We start from the raw sequence: 23,521 nt of genomic DNA, 5'->3' as shown, positions 1-23,521 counted from the left end.
GGTGGATCTCTGTGAGTTAGAAGCTAGCATGTTCTATAGCACAATTTCCAGGTTAACAAAAGCATTTGCACATTTTTTTAATTTTTAATTTTTATTCATACATTCCTAAGGGAATTGCCGTTATAATGCTTATGATGAAGTAAATTTCTTAATAGTTTCCCATTATGTTAACTTGAATAATCACCTCTACTAACAGTACACACTTTGGAAGCCAAAAGATTAATTTGTCACATTTTAAAAATGAGTTTTATCTAAGTTTATACATTATATTCTACCAGAAATGTGATTTCTTGTAGAAGGGAAACAGAGTACACAAAAGACCAAAAATTACTTATTTTAAAAAGTCAAATATATATCATGTAATTTAAGTTACCAAAATAATCTTATAAAAAATGATTAAGATATCATATGCAAATTTTTGGAATAAGGAGAAATCATATGAACCCATGGGCATGGAGTAATCTATTCATGGACAGAACAAATAAGTTTAATTCCTCTGCCCATTCTCTGTCTGTCTGTCTGTCTGTCTGTCTGTCTGTCTGTCTGTCTCTCTCTCTCTGTCTCTCTCTCTGTCTCTCTCTCTCTCTTTCTTACAAACACAAACACACACACACACACACACACACACACACACACACACACACACACACACCTAGACCATCATATAAGCCATATACCACAAACACATCAGCATTTTTATAACCTTAGCACACAATTTCTCTTACAGCTCTGATTTCTAATTAGGTGGACATTTCTGGATTTTTGCAGCATAATAGTTAAATCAAATATATAAGAATCATGATCTTGTTATTGATTGCTAGCCCATTATACAGAAATTCAAAGTACTAAGTTGTTGAGAACAATTTGAAATGAAGGAATACTTGTGATAATTCTATTGTTTCATGAAGGACATCATAAAACAGAGCTGTTGTTTTAACTTTTTAAATTTCCTTGTTGGATGTAAATTTTAGCCTTACTGTATTTACCAATAAGATTATCATGAGCTGGTTTGGTGACTTTAACCATAGGGAAGGGTACAAGCCAAATGAAATATTTCAAATATCAACAATGTTAAAGTATCATTATTTTTCTTTTTTATGCTTTGTGTTCATTTTGTATTGCTGTAGACATTCAATTATTTGGTATATTTTGAATTTCCTTTCACATACAAGGAATAACTTATGTGTTTTACTTGAATATCAATACCAAGGATTCAATGTACAACTTAGTTGTACATTATTCTCTATATTTACTTTAAGAAATCAAGTCAATAGGAAAGTCTGAAAATGCCATTGTGTTCACTTTTGGTTGGCTATCTGCTGCTAGGCTTGTCAGATCATCGATTGTATTTAATGCAATTGTACATTATTGATATTTATTTTTACCATACATCAATTTGTACATTATAGTTTCCAGTTTAACATTTTATAGTATTTCTATGTCTCTATGTCTTTCATGGACTTTATATTGTCTTTTGTTTGGTTTTCCTTATTTATGGTATTATTTGTGTTTTTATGTTCATTTTTAATATTTACCTATATTATTTTATTTTGGATGTCTTGGTTTCTAATGAGAGAGTGAAAGAACTTGAGTGATGCAAAGCGAAGTATGAAGAATATTGGATGAGTTCTGGGAGTGAAAACATTATTAGTATATACCATCTGAAGGAAAACACATGCATTATCATTTCAAAAAAGTGGAAAAAGTGAAAACTTTTTAAAAATTTTTTTTATTATTTCAAGTTAGGGAACAAGCTTATTTCACATGTAAGTCCCTTGTCCCTCCCCTCACCCCATCTATCCTCCCCCACACCCAACCTACCCCCCCACCCCATCCACCCACCACTCCCCAGGCAGGGAAAGCCCCATAATGGGGGCACTGCAAAGTCCACCAAATCTTCCTGTGCTGGGCCTGGGCCCTTCCCCGTGTGTCCAGGGCCAGAGTGTAGCCCTTCATGTGGGATGGGCTCTCAAAGTCCCTTCTTACACCAAGAATAAATGCTAATCCACTTCCAGAGGCTCCATGGAGTGCAGAGACCTCTTTATTGTCATCCATGATCAGGGGGCTGGATCAGTCTTGTACTGGCCTCCAAGATAGCATCTGGGGTCGATGTGATCTCCCTTGTTCAGGCCAACTGTTTCTGTGGCTTTCTCTAACTTGGTACAGACCCCTTTGATCTTCATTCCTCCCTCTCATCAACTAAATTCCAGATTTCACCTCAGTGTATTTCTGTGGATGTCTGTCTTTGCTTCTATCAGCCATTGGATGAGGGCTCTAGGATGGCATAAAGAGTAGTCCTCAATCTCATTTTAGGGGAAGGGCTTTTAGGTTATTCTCTCCACCATTGCCTGTATTGTCAGATCATATCATCCTTGAAGGTTTCTGGAGATCTCCCTAGTTCCAGATCTCTACTCGGACCTATAGTGGTTTGTTCTGATATCTCCCATCCTGCTCTCTATACTCTATTCTTTCCCCTACTCAAAATCTCTGCTCCTCCGATTCCTCTCCTCTACTCCTCTTCTCCTGCTCTTATTGTGGCAGCACCCACTCCCCTACCCTCATGCTACCAATTAGGTCAGGAGTTCATGCCACTTCCCATTCCTGGGGTGTATTTATGCCTTAAAGTCCTTCATGTTTCCCAGTTTCTTTGGTGAAGAAGATCATAGGATGTTAAACCTTTGCTCCATGTCTAAAATTCATATATGAGTGAGTATATGCCATGTTTGTCTTTTTTTGTGACTGGGTTACCTCACTCACAATGGTTTCTTCTAGTTCAATCCATTTGCCTGCGAATTTCAAGATTCTATTGCTTTTTTTCTGCTGAGTAGTACTCCATTGCATAAATCTTCCACATTTTCTCTATCCATTTTTCCGGTGAGGGCATCTAGGTTGCATCCAGGTTCTGGCTATTACAAACAATGCTGCTATAAACATGGTTGAACATATGTCCTTGTTGTTTGAACATGCAATTTTTGGGTGTATACCCAAGAGTGGAATGGCTGAATCTTGAGGTAGACTGATTCTCATTTTTCTGAGCAACTGCCATACTGATTTCCAGAGTGGTCTTACAAGTTTGCACTCCCACCAGCAATGGAGGAGTGTTCCTTATCTCCACATCCTCTCCAGCATAGATTGCCAGTGCTATTTTTTATTTCAGCCATTCTGACAGGTGTGAGGTGGTATCTCAGAGTTGTTTTGAGTTGCATTTCTCAGATGGCCAATGATTTTGAGCACTTCCTTAAGTGTCTTTCAGCGATTTCAGATTCCTCTGTTGAAAACTCTCTGTTTATTTCTGCACCACACTTTTTAATTTCATTGTTTGGTGTTTTGGTGGCTAGCTTCTTGAGCTCCTTGTATATTTTGGAAATAAGCCCTCTGTCAAATGTGGGGTCTGTGAAGGTCTTTTCCCATTCTGTGGGTAGTCGTTTTGTCTTACTGACTGTGTCCTTTGCCTTATAGAAGCTTCTCAGTTTCAGGAGGTCCCATTTATTAATTGCAGACCTAAGGGTCTGTTCTACTGGAGTCATGTTCAGGAAGCAGTCTCTTGTGCCAATTTGTTCAAGGGTAATTCCCACTTTCTCTCCTAGAAGATTCAGTGTGGCTGGATTTATGGAGAGATCTTTGATCCATTTGCACTTAAGTTGTGTGCATGGTGACAGGTATGGATCTATCTGCAATCTTCTGCATGTCCGAATTCAATTGTGCAAGCACCATTTGTTGAAGATGCTATCTTTTTTTCCAATGTATAGATTTACCACCTTTGTCAAAAATAAGGTGTTCGTAGGTGCATGGGTTAATATCAGGGTCTTCAATGTGATTCCATTGGTCTATCCGTCTATTCTTGTGCCAATAACAAGCAGTTTTCAGAACTATGGCTCTAGAGTAGAGCTTGAAGTCAGGGATGGTGATGCCTCCAGAAGATCAATTATTGTAAAGAGCTGTTTTGGCTATCCTGGGTTTTATATTTTTCCATATAAAGTTGAGTATTGTTCTTTCAATGTCTGTGAAAAACTGTGTTGGGATTTTGATGGGGATTGTGTTCAATCTGTAGATTGCTTTTGGTAGTATTGCCATTTTTACTATGTTAATTCTACCTATCCAAGAGCATGGGAGATCTTTCCATCATCTGGAATCTTCTTTAATTTCCTTCTTTAAAGTCTCAAATTTCTTATTGTACAGGTCTTTCACTTTTATGGTTAGTGTTACCCCCAGATATTTTATGTTGCTTGTGAATATTCTGAAAGGTGATGTTTCCCTGATTTCTTTCTCATTGGGCTTATCTTCTGTATACATTAGGGCTACAGATCTTTTTGAGTTAATTTTGTATCCTGCTACCTTAATGAAGGTGTGTGTCAGTTCCCTGCTAGAGTTTTTCAGGTCGCTAATGTAGATTATCTTGTCATCTGTAAATAGTGAAAGTTTGACTTCTTCCTTTCCAATTTGTATCCCTTTGATCCTCTTTTCCTGTCTTATTGCTGTAGCTAGAACTTCAAGTACAATATTGAAGAGATCTGGAGAGAGTGGACAGCCTTGTCTTGTTTCTGATTTTAGAGGAAATGCGTTCAGTTTCTCTCCATTTGGTTTGATATTGGCTGTTGGTTTGGTGTATATTGCTTTTATCATGTTTAGATATGTTCCTATTTTTCGTGTTCTCTCAAAGATCTTTATTATGAAAGGATGTTGGATTTTGTCAAAGGCTTTTTCAGCATCTATTGAGAGGATCATGTGGTTTTTCTTTTTCAGTTTTTTTATATGGTGGATTACATTGATGGATTTTCGTATGTGGAACCATCCTTGCATCCCTGGGATGAAGCCTACTTCATTGTGTTTGATGATTTTCTGATATGTTCTTGGATTTGGTTCACCAATATTTTATTGAGTATTTTAGCATAGATGTTCATGAGGGATATCGGTTTGTAGTTTTCTTATTTAGTCATATATTTGTGTGGCTTGGGTATCACAGTGATTGTAGCCTCATCAAAAGAGTTTGGAAATATCCCATCTCCATCTATTGTGCGGAACAGTTTGAGGAGTACTGATATCATCTCTTGTTTGAATTTCTGGTAGAATTTTGCAGTGAAGCCATCTGGCCCTTGGCTTTTTTTGGTTGGGAGACTTTTGATGACTGCTTCTATTTCATTAGGGGTTATGCGTCGATTTAAACTGTTTATCTGATCTTGGTTTAATTTTGGTAAGTGATATTTATCCAGAAAACTGTCCAATTCCTTTAAATTTACAAATTTTGTAGATTACAGCTTTTCAAAGTATGACGTGAAGATTCTCTGGATTTCCTCAGTGTCCGTTGTTATATCCCCCTTTTCGTTTCTGATTTTATTAATTAGCATGCTCTCTCTCTGCCTTTTGGTTAGTTTGGCTAGAGGTAAGTCTATCTTGTTGATCTTCTCAAAGAACCAACTCTTTGTTTCTTTGATTCTATGTAATGTTTTCCTAGTTTCTACTTTATTGATTTCAGCTCTCAGGTTGATTATTTCCTGGGGTCTACTCCTCCTTGGTGAGTTTGCTTCTTTTTGCTGTATTGCTTTCAGTTGTTCTTTCGATTCTCTGATGTGACTTTTCTCCAGTTTCTACATGGGTGCACTTAGTGCTATGAACTTTCCTATTAGCACTGCTTTCAGAGAGTCCCATAAATTTGGGTATGTTGTGTCTACATTCTCATTAAATTCTAGGAAGTCTTTCATTTCTTTTTTTTATTTTTTTTTCCTCAACCCAAGAATGGTGCAATTGGGTGTTATTCACTTTCCAAGAGTATGTAGGTTTTCTGCCATTCATATTGCTGTTGAATTCTAGCTTTAATGCATGGTGATCTGATAAGATACAGGGGGTTATTTCAATACTTTTGTAATTATGGATGTTTGCTTTGCTGCCTACTATGTGGTCAATTTTAGGGAAGGTGCCATTTGGTGCTGAGAAGAAGATATATGCTTTTGAGTTTGGATAGAATGTTCTATAGATATCTGTTAATTCTATTTGGGTCATAACTTCTTTCAGATCCTTTGTTTCTTTGTTAAGTTTCTGTCTGGTGGTCCTGCCTAATGGCATGAAGTGGTATTGAAATCTCCTACTATAAGTGTATGTGGTTTTATGTGTGGTTTGAACTTTAGTAATGTTTCTTTTACAAATTTGGGTGTCTTCGTATTTGGGGCATGTATGTTCAGGATTGAGACTTCATCACGATCGACTTTTCCTGTGATGAATATGAAATGCCCGTCTTCATCTCTTTTGATTGATTTTACTTTAAATTCTAATTTGTTAGATATTAGGATTGCTACACCAGCTTGTTTCTTGAGCCCATTTGATTGGAAAATCTTTTCCCATCCTTTTCCTCTGAGATATCGGCTGTCTTTGAAGTTGAGGTGTGTTTCTTGTAAACAGCAGATGGATGGATTCTGTCTTTGTATCCATTCTGTTAGCCTATATCTTTTTAATGGGTAAGTTAAGACCATTGACATTTAGGGATATTAATGTCCATTGTTAGTTGGTTTTTGTTTGTCTTGGATATAATGTTGGTTGTGTCATTATGTGTGGATTTCGCCTTCCTGCTTCTTTTTGTGTTTGGTAAAATTAGATTATCTATTGACTGTGTTTTTTGAGTGTAGTTATGTTCATTGGCTTGGAATTTTCCTTCTAGAACCTTCTGTAGTGGTGGATTTGTGGATATGTATTGTTTAAATCTGTTTTTGTCATGGAATATCTTGTTTTCTCCATCTATTGTGATTGAAAGTTTTGCTGGGTACAGTAGTCTGGGTTGACATCCATGATCCCTTAGTGCTTGTAGGGTATCTATCCAAGACCTTCTGACTTTCAGAGTTACCATTGAGAAGTTGGGTGTGATTCTGATTGGTTTGCCTTAAATGTTACTTGGCCATTTTCCTTTGATGCTCTTAATATTTTCTCTTTATTCTGATGATTTGGTGTTTTGATTATTATGTGTCGGGGGACTTCTTTTTGTGGTCCAGTCTGTTTGGTGTACTGTAAGCTTCTTGTACTTTCAAAGGCATATCCTTCTTTAGGTTGGGGAAGTTTTCTTGTTTGATTTTGTTGAATATGTTTTCTATACCTTTGAGCAGTGTTTCTTCACCTTCTTCTATACCTGTTATTCTTAGGTTTGGTCTTTTCACGGCGTCCCATATTTCCCAGATATTTTGTGTTAGGGATTTTTTGGACTTGAGGTTTTCTTTGGTTGATGATTGCATATCCTCTAGCGAGTCTTCAATACCTGAGATTCTCTCTTCCGTCTCTTGAATTCTATTAGTTATACTCACATCTTTAGTTCCTGATCCTTTATCTAGTCTTTCCATTTCCAGCATTGCCTCATTCTGTGTTTTCTTTATTGTGTCTATTTCAGCTTTCATGCTTTGAACTGTTTCAAGAGCTTCCTTCATTTGTTTGGTTATTTTTTCTTGGGTTTCTTTAGATTCTTTAAGAGATTTGTTTATTTCTTGAATTTTTTGTTTTGTCTTTTCCTCCATTTCGTGTAATTTTTTGCTTGCTTTTTCTTCCATTTCTTTAAGGGATTTTCTGTTTCCTCTTTAAAGGTCTCTATCATCTTGCTCAGATAATTTTTGAGGTCCATCAATTCTTCATGCCCTGTGTTGGGCTTTTCAGATCTTGCTGGAGTGGTGTCCCTACATTCTGGTTGTGTCATATTGGTCTTTTTGTTATTGAATGAGTTCTTATTCTATCTTCTTCTCATATCTTCTTCCAGTGAGTGCAGGAGGGGTGTCTCTATCTCCTCTTGTTACCCAGTGGTGTGGGCATGGCAGGAATTCAATGTGCTCAGCTCTGGATGGTCTGACCACTCTGGTAGTCTGCTCACTCTGAAGGAGTTAGGCCTCCACAGGGGTCAGGTGTGTGGGGGGCGCGGGAAGGAAGAGTGGGGTGTTTCCAGGCTCAGAGAGTTCCTCACTTCCTGGGCAGGTCTACCCCAAGCAGGAGAAGGCCCGGGGAGATTGGGGTGGATGGGGATTTGGAAGGGAGTTGGATAAGAGCAGAGGATCACTCACCTCATTGTGGATTGGTATGCCAAGAAAAGTTGTCTTATACTTCACTTGAAATATTTGTTTTCTATGGAATGTAGAAGGTTCATTTTCATACATGAAAAACTCGGAACGGGTGAGTAATTATTTAGTCCTTGAAAAGGATCATACATTCTGGTTTGTACAGAACTGAATCTCTGAATCCTATATTATCTTTTCATTGCAAACTTCCCTGTGTACCAACTTTGTGTCCAAGGACCCTCTAGTTAATTGTAAGATGCATAAAGCCACATCTGTAGAAAACCTAATGGTGAACACATCCAACTAGTGATATGAATTAATACATGCCTAACAGTTAATCATAAACATGTCTGTGTCTAATTTGACCAATATATCCAAGGTTTTTAATATTAAAACTCTAAGGAACAATGAGAATTTTGACATCATCATTCAAAACTGCCTTGCCAGAAAACTGCTAATTTGAATGGAAATATTTGTATTTCAACTCTCCAACATTGTTCTTTGAAAATACTGCTGTTAATGTCATGTCAAATCATACTTGTCATTGATTTTATAATGTAAACTGAAGCATAAGTTTCCTGAACTTATTTTTAAATTTTGGGAAATAAAGACATTTTTTTATTCTACAAATCTACTCTGTTCTTTTTCTTTTCCCTTTCACTTATATATAGAATAAAATATGTAAAAACAGGACTGTTTGATAATGTAAAATACATTTATCAACCCAGGGACTCCATCTGTAATTTTCACCTTCAAGGAAAAACACATCCATATGAGGGTATAATAAAGCAAAAGGAAGTTGCTGGAATAGATGCATTCCATGTGTATCTCAGAATTTATAGAAAGAATTAAAATAGGAAAGAATGTGTGAAGGAAAACTCACAAAATGTTATGTTGGGGATCAAACCCTTTATATTAATGAAGAAAGGGAAAATCCTGATATTTTGTAGAACTTCTTGGGGCCATAATACCTTAATAACCTGCAAAAACATAACCCATCCAATTAATGAATGTGTCCTTTGACATGAATGAATTTAAGAAGGTTTTTTTTAAAATGAATGATCACTTTTAAAATATGAGATGTTGCAGATTGTATGTTCTCTCTCAATGCTGTGAAAAATAACAAACTCAGCAATGGAACCATGTTTTTTTTTTTACTGACATAAAATTGAAATCCTCAAAGTCAAAACATGATAGTCTGTTCATGATGAGTTGACAAATATGGCCTAAGCCATGAGAAAAAACTAAATGACAATTCCTTATAGTCATATGCGTCTCCTTTACCTATCAAGGCCTAGAAGAAAATGTAGGAGGAACACCTGTCACTAATACAAGTAGAAGTAAGACATGCAACAATTAATGACTTCCTTATTTTCCATTCGATGAAGTGTGTTTTCTGGAGATTGAATTAAAAAACATTTTTTCACAAGTAAGTTGTAGGTTCATACGGTGAATTAGTGGCTTTGTAGAGTCCACAGGAGGCTCATCTATTTTTATGAGGATGTTCAGCAATGGGAAATTGTAATGACTTGATAGGCAAGTAAAGTGCTAAGTCAATAAGAATGTCAGGGTTAAAGACAGAAGTCCACAAACAAGCATATCTAGTTCACACACAATGAAATATGCCAAAATAAATGTCAATCCTGACTTATAATGGAAAACATAGAAGGAAGCTAAATTCAATATTTGTGAGCCTCTTCACAACTTCAAGTCTTAGCAAAAGTGTATTTTATAAAATTATGTTTAGAAAAGCAAACTTTTAAAACGTGTGTTTTGTATTTTTCTTGTTTTCACACAATATATTTTAATTGTTTTCTTTTTCTTCTTCCAAATCCTCCCAGATGCTTACCACTTTCAAATCATTTGTGTCTGTTCTCCTATTTAGGATGCACAGTAAAATAGAAAACAGAATTGAAAACTAAAATTGAAGTATGGAGTACAATAAAGGCAGTTTTTTTATTTTATCCTCTTAAATGCTCCTCATGGCATTAATTAAAGTTGGGACATACTTTTGGACTTAAGAGATCACTCTCATGTCTTCAAATAGTGTATCATAGTGGTAAATACACAAAGATTAAAGAATGATAAAATTATTCAAATGAAGCAAATTGGGAGTAAGAATGGATATACATACACAGATAGTAATGGGACAGGTAAGAATTTGGGGCATTTGGAAATTTAAGTTCAGGAAAATCACAAGAAATGCCTGTAATCATATAACAATGGGAAACTGCTTTATTTGATCTGTAATCATCTGGTACTTGGTTTAGGGTGCATATGTGAAGACATCTCCTTCAAAGACAAATTTAAGAAGAAATAACTCCAATAGAAATTGCTTTGCTGAGCTAAAAATGATATCCAATCATTTCTTGATTGCCCAAAAGATATTATCATAATGAGAGGAATGAAGTATGTAGAGTTGTTTGGTTGGAAAATTGTGAGGATCAGGGAGGAGTTGGGGAGGAGGAAATACAATTTTATGCTTTGTACAAAATCTGTCTCTATTGGGTGGTTTTGGATAAAGCCATTGACCCCACTATTTTGGAGTCAGAAGCAAGCTGATCTTTGTGACTTGGTAGCCAGGCAGAACTATGGAATGAGTTCCAGGACATTCATGGCTACAGAGAATAATCCTGCCTCAAAAAATAAACCAAATAAAATCTATTTAAAATATTTCCACTTAACAATTTGAAAGCCCAGAGAATCATGTGGTCATTCTTTAAAAGCCTGTAATCCACAAAATTGGAAAATTATGGGAAATGGACAATTTTCTGGATAGATATCATCTAGCAAAATTAAATCAGCAACATATAAGCAATTTAAGAGGCCTATAACCCTTAATGAAAAGGAAGCACTCATCAAAAGACTCCCAACCAAAAAAAGCCAATGTCCAGATGGTTCTAGTGAAGAGTTGTACTGGAAATTCAAAGAAAAACTAATACCAATTTTCCTCAAAATGTTTCATGTAATAATAGCAGAAGAGTCATTGCCAAACACTTTTCACAAGGCTACAATTACTTTGGTACTCAAGCTACACAGAACCATAACTAAGAAAGAGAACTACAGAACAATATCCCTCATGAACACTAATACAAAAATAATAAAATACTCACAAAACAAATCCAAGAACACATCAGAAAAAATCATCCACGATGATTAAATAGGCTTCATGCCAGTGATGCAGGCATGGTTCAACATATGAAAATCCATCAATTTAATAAACCATATGAACCAACTGGTAAAGCATGAGCATGATCATCTCACTAGATATTGAAAATGTCTTAGACAATACACAAAATCACTTCATGATAAAGGTATTGGAGAGATCCAGGATAACAGGAACATACCTGAATGTAATATAGGAAATATAAAGCAAAACAAAGGTCACATCTATGCTAGGGATAAGTACTGAACTACTACAATGGGTCCCATAGTTTTCCCGAGGTTTCCTCACTGAAACCCATGTTCTTGGGGTCTGGATCAGTCCTATGCTGGTATCCCAGCTATCAGTCCAGTGAGAAAGACTTCCCTGATATTCAGGTCAGGTGTTAATATAGGTTTTGCCAGCCTGGTCTGGATCCCATTGCTCTTCACTCGTCTGCATCTGGATTCCAGTTCAGTGCAGTGATTAGTTATGGGTGTCTGCTTCTACTTCCACCAGCTGCTGGATGAAGGCTATCAGGTGGTATATGAAATAGGATGGTCATATTTGTCATCAATTAATATTTATTGATTAAATAAAATTGATTTGGACAATTTCTTGCACACATAGACACACACTCACACTCTGACAAAAAAAAAATAATTTGATTCTGTTTGCTGTATCTTACAGTTCTCACATGTTCATGCCAACCTTTTCACCGATTCCATAACCAATAAATCCAATTTAGAGACCCATATTTTCATTTTAATTTTCTTCTCTGAATCTATAAGTGTATCATCAATGTGATTAGTGATACCTTTGAAAATCTTTCGAACTCATGCTTTTCACCGATGGGTTTGATCATGAAGGCAATGTCTCTCACTACAGAAAAACATGTCAATGGACCATAGTTAAGAATAAAATGGTAAAATCACATAAATCAGCTCCTCATCCAGAACTCCCAAAATATAGAAAAAGTCTAGTACAGGCTTGGTGCAGGGGCACATTTAAGACATGAATTAAAATAAAACAATTTACAGGTAGGACTTCATAATAGAGAAAATGGCATAGGTAAAAGAACAATAATCACGTTGAAGAGGAAGCCCACACAATGGGAGGGACTCTTTGCCAGCTCTACTTTTGACAAGTTTAACATTCAGAATATATAAATCACTCACAAAACAGAAATAATCAGAAAATAAATAGTCCACACAAAATGGTCCTTGTACCTGAGAACAGTATTGTTTTTAAGACAGGAACAGAGAGAAATTGCCTAAAAGCATCTCATAAAGTGTCCATCTGCACCAGTCATTTGGGAAATGTAAATCAAAGCACTGTCAAGATTTCTGCTTACCCATGCAGAAGGACAAATATGAAAATAATAACAACAACAAAAAAAACCAATCCGTAGAGGGGTTGCAGATGAATTGCAACACTCATTCACTCCTGGTGGTGTTGCAAAAATTTACAGCTATGAAACTAATGTGGAAAATTCTCAAGAGGCTTAGAGTAAATCTACCATGAGAAACAACTACACCAAAACATGTTACATGCCCAAAGGACTTGACTTCCTATCTCATGGATATTTGATCAGTCATATTTATGGATGTTCCATTCACCAAAGTTAGAAAATGATAACCACCTAAAACATCTTCAATTCAGGAATGGATAATGAAAATGTGTTCCTGGTCAACTGTGCAACACAGTACAGATGCGAATAAAAATGAAATCTTGAAGTTTGCAAGTAAATGATGTGAGTAATGAAAAATGATGAAGTGGGTAATCCACACCAAGATATCGAAACATAAATTTTATTTCTTATATGCAGTTACTTCCTCCTCAGGTTTGAGTTCATGGTACTCAGTGAACATATATATCAGGAGTGAGTTAAGTTACAATGTATAGTGTGGGGCTGTGGATTGGGAGGTTATTGCAGTATAATGGTGCTATGAAGATGAAAACAAAATCATAGAGCTAAGGTTCCAAGTGCGGTTGAGGGTGATAATTCAATACAATAAGGGAACCCTGGATCAGAAAATTAACAATCACTTGATTAAGAATGAAGGATTATATTTATATTTACTTTTAAATTTTATTTTGAATTTATATTTATATCATATTAAAATCTAAGAGCTTGGACATTGCACAAAGGAATTCTTTATGGAAAACATCAATGAATAAACAATATATTGTGGGATTTAAAGAATTGGAGAAGAGAGGTAAACTTTGTTAACCTTTAGATATTTGGGATGATGAGACCAAGGAGCGAAGTACTAAAAAAGAAGAATACATATGGTTTTAGCCTTGAAAGGACACTGGAAATAACCACTATATTTTCCAGCCATACAGAAAAGGCAATAGTGTGGAAAGAGAAAATAATAAAATAAACTCTTCCAAATGACAGCAGCTTAAATGAATGGTGAAAATTGAATTTGATGTTACATCAATCCTAAGTCAAAGCACCTTTGGGGATTCAGCGGTGATTTGTCACTCCTCTGATTCTTTTTTTTTTAAATTGTTTTCAAACTCTTTTTATTTAAATTTGAAACAAGCTTCTTTTACATGTCAATCTCAGTTCCTTCTCCCTCCCCGCCTTCCCTGCCCAAAAAAGATGCCCCTATCCCAACCCCTATCTGCTCCCCAGGGAGGATGAGGTCTTCCTTGGGGGATCTTTAAAATCTGTCATTTGTAGCAGGGCCTAGACTCACCCCAATGGCTACAACTATAATAGTATCCCTTTTCTTGCTTTTCTCCATTCCTCCCCTGACTAGATCTTCCTGCTCCCTCCTGTCCTCCTCTGCCCTCCGCTTGTCCCCTTCTCTTTCTTCTAATTCCCTCTCACATCCCCCCATGATCCCCATTAGCTTAGGAGATCTTGTACCTTTCCCCTTGGTACAGGTGACTGCTTCCTGAACATAACACCACTAACACAGACATTGATATCAACAATTAAAAATTGGACCTCATGAAACTGACAAGCTTCTGTAAGGCAAAGGACACAGTCAGTGCAGCAGCCCACAGACTGAGAAAATTATTCACCAACCCCTCATCTGACAGTGGGCTGATCTGCAAAATATACAAAGAACACAAGAAGCTGGTCTCCAAAACCTCAACTAATCCAATTAAGAAGTAGGATATAGAACTAAATAGAGAAGTCTCAATATAGGAATCTAAAATGGCAGAAAGGCACATAAGAAAGTGCTGTACATCCTTAGCCATCAGGGAAATGTTTTCAAACTCTTATTCTGTCTTCAAGTTTTTAACATTATTGTGCATGAAATCATACACATAAACCTTATTTAAACATGCTAAAAGTCACTTTTTGATTAGAAACATGTCAACCACAGTTACCTCTCTCTCCCCTCCCCCATGTCTCCCCACCCCTCATCCTCACCCCTTTATGCTCCCCAGGGAGCACTGAGCCTTCCATAGGGGAACCTTCAAAGACTGCCACATCATTTGGAGCAGGGCCTACACCATCCCCTGTGTGTCTAGGCTAAGAGAGTATGCCTCCATGTGGAGAGGGCTCCCAAAGTGCATCCATATACTAGGGATAAATACTGACCAACTAGCACAGGCCCAATAGATTGCCCAGACCTCTAAACTGACATCCTTGCTCAGGGCGTCTGGAACAGTCCTATGCTGGTTTCCCAGTTATCAATCTGTCATCCATGAGAAACCCCTTGTTCAGGTAAGCTGTTTCTGAGGGTTTCTGCAGCCTGATCTTGACCCATTTGCTTATCACTCCTCCCTCTCTGCAACTAGATTCCAGAGTTTAGTTCAGTGTTTGGCTGAGGGTGTCTCTTCTGCTTCCATCAGTTACTGGATGAAGGCTCTAGGATGGCATATAAGGTAGTCATCAATCTCATTATTGGAGAAGAGCATTAGAGGTAGCCTCTCAACCACTGCTTACATTGTTAGTTGGGGCCAAACTCGTAGATCTCTGGACATTTCCTAGTGCCAGAATTCTCATTAAACCTATAATGGCTCCCTATATTGTGGTATCTCTTTTCTTACTCTCCACAATTCTTCCCCTGACTATATCTTCCTGCTCTCTCATATCCTGCTCTCCCCTCCTGTTCTACCAATCTGTTTCTTCTAGCTCCCTCTCCCCTCCCCTATGCTCCCAATTAGCTCAGGAGATCTTGTCCTTTTCCCCTTATCTGGGGCACCATGCATATCTCTCTTAGGGTCCTCCTTGCTTCCTAACTTCTCTGGCAGTGTGGATTGTAGGCTGCTACTCCTTTGCTCTATGCTTAAAATCCATATATGAGTGAGTGCATACCTTTTTTTTTTTTGTCTTTTTGTGACTGGGTTACCTCGATCAGGATAGTTTTTTTTGTTTTGTTTTTTTGTTTGTTTGTTTGTTTGTTTTTGTTTTTTTGTTCCATCTATTTGCCTTAGAATTTCAGATTCCATTTTTTTTTTTTTTTTTTTTTTTTTTTTTTTTTTTTTGCCGAGTAGTACTCCATTGTGTAAAGGGACCATATTTTTTCCATCAGTTCTTCAGTTGAGGGGCATCTAGTTTGCTTCCAGGGTCTGGTTATTGCAAATAATGCTGCTATGATCATGGTTGAACAGATGTCCTTGTTGGATGCATGTGCATCTTTTGGGTATACGCTTAAGAGTGCATTGTTGGATCTTGTGGTAGACTGATTCCCATTTTCTTCTCAGTGGCTGTGCTACTGGTATGAGGTCCAGGAAGTGGTCTCCTGTATGGGTGCCATCTATTTCTCTTCTTTATTTATCCGACTTTTTATTTGAATTAGAAACAGGATTGTTTTACATGACAATCCCAGATCCCTTCTCCCACCCATCCTCCCCTACCAACCCCCCCAATAAAACCTTATCTGTCATATATCTATTCTGCTCCCCATGGATGGTGAGGCCTTCCATAGGGTGTCATCAGAGTCTTTCATATCCTTTGGGATAGGGCCTAGGCCCACCCCTATGAGTCTTAGCTCAGGGAGTATTCCTGTATATGGAATGGGCTCCCAAAGTCCACACTATGCTAGGGATAAATATTGGGATTCTACAAGATGTCCCATAGATTTCTGAGGTTTCTTCACAGAAACCCATGTTCCATGTCACATGCTGGTATTCCAAATACCAGACTGGGGAGCTAGAGTTACCTGATGTTCAGGTCAGCTGTTTCTGTGGGTTTCACCAGCCTGGTGTGGACCTCTGAGCTCTTCACTGGTACATCTCTGCATCTTGGTTCCAGTTCAGATCGGTGATTAGTTATGGGTGTCTGCTTCTACTTCCACCAGCTGCTGGATGAAGGCATATAAGTCTGTCATCAATCTCATAATCAGGGGAGGGATTTAAGGTAGCCTCTCCTCTGTTGCTTAGATTGTTAGCTGGTGTCATCTTTGTAGATCTCCAAACATTTCCCTAGGGCCTGATTTCTCTGTAAACCAAAACTGTTTCCCTCTATCATGATATCTCCATCCTTGTTATCGTGTATTCTTCCCCTGACTCATATTATCTGCTCCCTCAAAAAAAATTTTTTCTCTCCATTCTTCGATTGAGGGGCCTGTTGTAATTCTGCCTATTACAAATAGTGCTGCTATGAACATCGTTGAACATATGTCCATGTTGTATGAATGTGCTTCTTTGGGTATATGCCTAAGAGTGGAATTGCTGGATCTTGTGGTAGACTGATTCCCATTTTTTTGAGGAGTCTCCATACTGATTTCCAAGGTGGCTGTACAAGTTGGTACTCCCACCCGCAGTGGAGAAGTGTTCCCCTTTCTCCACATCCTCTCCAACATGAACTGTCATTGGTGTTTTTGATTTTGGCCATTCTGACAGGAGTAAGATGATATCTCAGAGTTGTATTGATTTGCATTTCCCTGATGTCTAAGGATGTTGAGCACTTTCTTATGTGTCTTTAAGCAATTTTGGAATACTCTATTGAGAATTGTCTATTTAGTTCTGTACCCCATTTTTAATTGTGTTGTTTGGTGTTTTGGAGACTAGCTTCTTCAGTTCTTTGTATATTTTGCAGATAGGCCCTCTGTCAGATGAGGGGTTGGTGAATATCTTTTCCCAGTCTGCCGCCTGCCGTGTTGTCTTGCTGACTGTCTCCTTTGCTTTACAGAAGCTTCTCAGTATCAGGGGGACCCATTTATCAATTGTTGACCTCAGTGTCTGTGCTACTAGTGTAGAGTTCAGGAAGCAGTCTCCTGTGCCAATTAATTCAAAGGTATTTCCCACGTTGTCTTCTAATACGTTTAGTGTAGCTGGATTTATGTTGAGATCTTTGATCCCTTTTGACTTAACTTTTGTGCGAGGCAATAGGCTTGCTGCTAACTCCAGTGTTCTACATGTCTGCAGCCAGTTATGCCAGCACCATTTGTTGAAGATATTCTCTTTGTTTCATCATATAAATTTGGATTGTTTGGCAAAAATCTGGTGGTCATAGGTGTGTGGCTTAATATCAGTGTATTCAATTCTATTCCATTGGTCTACCAGTCTATTTTTGTGCCAATACCAAGCTGTTTTTAGGACTATAGCTCTGTAATAGAGCATGAAGTAAGGGATGGTGATGCCTCCAGAAGTTCCTTTATTGTATAGGGATGTTTTGGCTATCCTGGGTCTTTTGGTTCTCCATATAAAGAGAATTGTTCTTTCAAGGTCTGTGAACAATTGTTTTGGGATTTTGATAGTGATTGCATTTAATCTGTAGATTGCTTTTGGCAAAATTTCCATTTGTACTATGTTGATCCTACCTTTCCAAGACCATGGGAGATCTTTCCATTTTTGGTATCTTCTTTAATTTCTTTCTTTAGAGACTCAAAATTCTTATGGTACAGTTCTTTCACTATTTCAGGTTAGTGTTACTCCAAGGTATTTTATGTTGTTTGTGGGAATTTTAAAGGGTGATGTTTCTCTGGTTTCTTTCTCCACCAATGTGTCATCGGTATATAGTACGGCTACAGATTTTTTTGAGTTAATCTTGTATCCTGCCACTTTGCTGAAGATGTTTATCAGCTGCAGGAGTTCCCTGTTAGTGTTTTTCAGGTCACTAATGTAGACTACGAAATCATCTGCAAATAGTGAGTGTTTGACTTCTTCCTTTCCGATTTGTATTCCCTTGATCTCAACTTGTTGTCTTATTGCTCTAGCTAGGACTTCAAGGACAATATTGAAGACGTATGGAGAGAGTGGACAGCCTTGTCTTCTCCCCGATTTTAGAGGAATTGCATCAAGTTTCTTTCCATTTATTTTGATGTTGGCTATTGGCTTGCTGTATATTGCTTTTATTATGTTGAGGTATGTTCCTGTTATCCCTGATTTCTCCAAGACCTTTATCATGAAGGGGTGTTGGATTTTGTCAAAGGCTTTTTCAGCATCTAATGAGATAATCGTGTGTTTTTTTTCCTCTGTCTTTTTATATGATGGATTTCATTTATGGATTTTCATATATTGAAGCATCCTTGCATCCCTGGGATGAATCCTACCTGATCATGGTGCATGATTTCTCTGATATTCGATTTGCCAGGATTTTATTGAGAATTTTTGCATCAATGTTCATGAGGGATATTTGTCTGTAGTTCTCTTCTTGGTTGTGTCTTTGTGTGGTTTGGGTATCAAGGTTATTGTAGACTCATAAAAAAGCATTTGGCAATGTCCCTTCTGCTTCTATTTTGTGGAACAATTTGAGGAGTATTGGTATTAGCACTTCTTTGAATTTCTGTTAGACTTCTGCAGTGAATCCATCTGTCCCCGGGGTTTTTATGGTTGGGCGATTTTTGATGGCCACTTCTATTTCCTTAGAAGATATAGGTCTGTTTAAGTTGCTTATCTGTTCTTGACTCAATTTTGGTAAGTGATAACTGTCAAGAAAATTGTCAATTTCCTTTAAATTTTCCAATTTTGTGGAGTACAGCTTTTCAAAGTATGACCTGAAGATTCTCTGGATTTCTTCAGTGTCCGTTGTTATGTCCCCCTTTTCATTTCTGATTTTGTTAATTTGCATGATCTCTGTCTGCCTTTGGTTAATTTTGATAACAATTTGTCTCTTTTGTTGATTTTCTCAAAGAACCAACTCTTTGTTATATTGATTCTTTGAACTGTTTTCTTTGTTTCGACTTTATTGATTTCTGCCCTCAGTTTGATTATTTCCTGGCATCTGCTTCTCCGTGGTGTATTTGCTTCCATTTTTGCTAGAGTTTTCAGGCTTGATGTCAGATCTCTGGTGTGGCTATTCTCCAGTTTCTTCATGTGAGCACTTAGAGTTATGAAATTTCTTCTTAGTACTGCTTTCAAATTGTCCCATTAGTTTGGGTATGTTGTGTCAACATTTTCATTGAATTCTAGGAAGACTTTAATTTCTTTCTTTATTTCTTCCTTGACCCAGGAATGTTGCAATTGCATGTTGTTCAATTTCCATGAGTTGGTATATTGTTTGCACTTTGATTTGTTATTTACTTCTAACTTTAAAACATGGTGGTATGATAAGACACAGGGGATTATTCCATTTTTTTGTACCTGTTGAAGTTTGCTTGCTGTGTTGCCAAGAATGTGGTTAAATTTTGAGAAGATTCCACGTGATGCTGAAAAGAAGGTATATTCTTTTGTGTTTGGATAGAAAGTTCTATAAATGTCTGTTAATCCCAATTGGGTCATAATTTCTTTACTTCCTTCGTCTCTTTGTTAAGTTTCTGTCTGGTGGTCCTGTCCAGTGGTGAGAGTGTGGTGTTGAAGTCTCCCACTATACCTGTGTGAGGCCTTATTTGTGATTTGAATTTTAATAATGTTTCCTTTACGAATGTTGGTGCCTTTGTATTTGGGGCATAGATGTTTAGAATTGAGACTTCTTCCTGATGTATTTTTCCTGTGATGAATATGTAATGACCTTCTACATCTCTTTTGATTGATTTTAGTTTGAAATATATCTTTTTAGATACGAGGATAGCTACCCCAGCTCGTTTCTTGGGTCCATTTTATTGGAGTATCTTATCCCAATCCTTTACTCTGAGGTAATGTCGGTCTTTGAATTCATGCTGTGTTTCTTGTATGCAGCAGAAGCATGGATTCTGTCTTTGTATCCAATCTCTTAGCCTTTGTCTTTTTATAGGAGAGTTAAGACCATTAACACTGAGGTAAATTAAGGTCCACTGGGTGTTTATGCATGTTTGCTTTTGTTTTGTTTTTGGTACAGGTATTCAATGTGGAATTACCCTGTCTTTCGTTTTGTGTTTATGTAGAGTGGGATTATCTATTGCCTATGTTTCTGTGAGGGTAGTTAATTTCTATCGTTGGAGTTTTCCTTCCAGTACTTTTTGTAGGGATGGATTAGTGGTTACATATTGTTTAAATCTGTTTTTGTTGTGGAATATCTTGTTTTCTCCATTTATAGTGATTGAAAGCATTGCTGGGTATAGTAGTAGAGAACATAGTAATCCATGTTCTCTCAGACTTTCTCGAATATCTATCCAGGTTCTTCTAGCTTTCAGAGTTTCCATGGAGAAATCTGGTATAATTCTGACAGGTTTGCCATTATATGTTACTTGGCCTTTTCCCTTGCTGCTCTTAAATTTTTTTCTTTATTCTGTGCGTTTTGTGTTTTAATTATTATGTGACAAGGGGACTTTCTTTTGTGGTCCAGTGTATTTGGCATTCTGTAGGCTTCTTGTGCTTTCCTTGGCATGTCGTTCTTTAGGTTGTGAAAGTTTTCTTCTATGATTATGTTAAATATGTTTTCTGCACCTTTGAGTTGGGTTTCTTCTCCTTCTTCTGTACCTATTGTCCTTAGGTTTGGTCTTTTCACACTGTCCCATATTTCCTGGATATATTTTGTTATGGATTTGTTAAGACTTCAGATTTTCTTTGCTTGATGAGTTTATTTCCTCTAGTTTGTTTTCAGTCTCTCAGATTCTGTCTTCCATCTCTTGTCTTCTGTTGGTTATGTTTACATCTGTGTTTCCTTATTGTTTACTCAGCTTTTCCACTGCCAGCATTCCCTCAGTTTGTATTTTTAAAATTGTTTCTAATTCAGTTTTCAGGTACTGAACTCATTCCTTCAGTGTTTAATTGTTTTTTCTTGGCTTTTTTGCCTTTCCTTGATTTCTTGCATCTTTTGTTTTGTCTTTTCTTCCATTTCTCTGAAGGATTTTCTGATTTCCTCTCTTAGGTTCTCTATCATCTGCATGAAGCTGTTTTTAAGGTTGATCTCATCTGCTTCTTCTGTGTTGGGATGTTCATGTCTTGCTGGTGTAGTGTCCCTAGACTCTTGTTGTGTCATATTGGTTTTCCTGTTGTTGGATGTGTTCTTATATTGTCATCTTCCCATCTCTTGTTCCAGTGGGTACAGTTGGTGTCACTTCCTTTCCTGGTGAGTATGGGTCCAGTGTTCTCTTCAGGTGTGTGCAATTGACTTTGATACTCTGATGGGTTTAAAGTTTGGTGCAAGCAGGTCTGAGGCACTCTCTCTCCAGATGGGTGAGAGAAGCACCGGTGCAGTGATGTCAGCAGACTCTGGGTTGCTTGGTCCTCAGGAGTCAAGTTCTCCTTTCTAAGATCCCTGGGCAGGGTTTGTCAGGGTGGGAAAACAAAAGTTGCGCCCCAGTTAGGGGTGCAATCAGCTCACCTATGCAAACTTTGCACTCTGTGGAAGCTGGAATGGCACAGTGATGTCAGCAGAGTCAGGATCCCAGGGTTCTCAGGGATCAATTCAGTCTGCCTGCAGATCCTGGGGTGGGATTTGCCAGGGCAGGCATGCAGAAGTTTGGCAAAAGTTAGGGGCCGAATCAGCTCACCTCTACACTCTCTGTGGGCTGGAATCACTCGTCTGATTCTTAAAGTGTGTTGATTTTATAAATCATCTTGGTGAATTTATTCATGAGATATTTAAATCATAATGTGTATTAAACAAAAATATAACTCTTTTATTATGTATCAGGGTCCAAATATAGGTATAAATATTGGAAATAATAAAAAACAACTATCTTATTTTTAAAAATGTCAAGCAGTATATTTCTGGTATATATTACATGAGGAAGGATTCTGTTTATCATCTGTGTATATACACCTATAACTTACATGATTTACTCTTCAGAAAAATGAGTATGTTTAATTAGAACCTCCTGAGTCATTTTCCATAGTACATTGAGCTACATCCAGAAATATGTGACATACCTGTATTTAAGACGCAATCTGGAAAAGTTTTAGGACAACTTATCACTTGAAACATTGAAATCATAGATATAGCATAGAGGAAATCTGTTTTAGTAAAATCATCATTGAATTTATATGTTTTATTCTGAATTATAGAGAGAAGCCCTTTTGATAATGGTGAACATTACCAAAATTTAGTTATTTGAGATTTTTTTTAGGTAATGAGACATATTTGACAGAAATTTTATGTACTGGGAAGATATTGAAATACATTATTTTAACATCACAAGAATTGAGAATGTACAAAGAAGTCTCTAATATATTAATGAAAATGAGCATAGCTAACATAAATGAATAATGATTTGAATAGTGGTCTATAGAAAATTGTAATGGAGTAATGAAGTAACAAGTCACTTTATTCCTTCTGAAAATACAAATAAAATTCCAACTGAAAACCATAAGAAATACATTACAATTTAACTGTGCTCAATGACTGAGCATTCACAAAATAGTGGAGGTAATTAAATTCTCACACAGGTGTTAGTGAACTGTAAACTCATTCTGGAGCCTGCCTCTATTCATACTAATCCTGAGCATCAAACCAAAAGTACAGCAGCTTAGTTCTTGGTAAACAGAAGTCAGTGAATCCTCCACTTATTTCCAAAAGGTCAATGAACAAAGAGGCATATCATCAATCTGTAATAGGATTATGAAGTTGATTCTCCACTCATTGTACTGATGGTTAATAGAAAACAAAAGCACATGATGGAATAATTAAAACTAGTATAGCTTACAGTGTTATTTTTTAAATTCTACAATTTGGAATAGCACACCTACATTCATGAGTGTCACAAGGCACAAGATTGGGTCTTGGGACAAGATGAAGTGATTAAATGGAAGAGAGAATATATGTATCTTGCAGACTCAGGTATGTGACCCTGAATGCACAGCACGCTTCAGTATTTAAATTTTTATTTCATACTCCAGAACTATTTCTTTTTCATTTTTCATAAAGGTAGTTTGCCATGATTGTCTTCAGTAATGTGCTTTAAAAATGTTTGTGGCCAGGATTTGGTTGTGCATGCCTTTAATCCCAGCAATAGGGAGGCAGAGGCAGGCAAATCTCTGTGAGTTTGAGGACAGCCTAGTCTCCAGATCGAGTGCTAGGATAGGCTCGAAAGCTACACAGAGAAACCCTGTCTTGAAAAACAAAAAGACTCACTTGAGTCCTTGTAAC

The sequence above is a fragment of the Cricetulus griseus genome, unplaced genomic scaffold (assembly GCF_003668045.3).
Source record: "Cricetulus griseus strain 17A/GY unplaced genomic scaffold, alternate assembly CriGri-PICRH-1.0 unplaced_scaffold_33, whole genome shotgun sequence".
In the NCBI taxonomy this organism is placed as follows: Eukaryota; Metazoa; Chordata; class Mammalia; order Rodentia; family Cricetidae; genus Cricetulus; species Cricetulus griseus.
The sequence above is the reverse complement of the archived record's forward strand: the minus strand, read 5'-3'. Positions refer to the sequence as shown.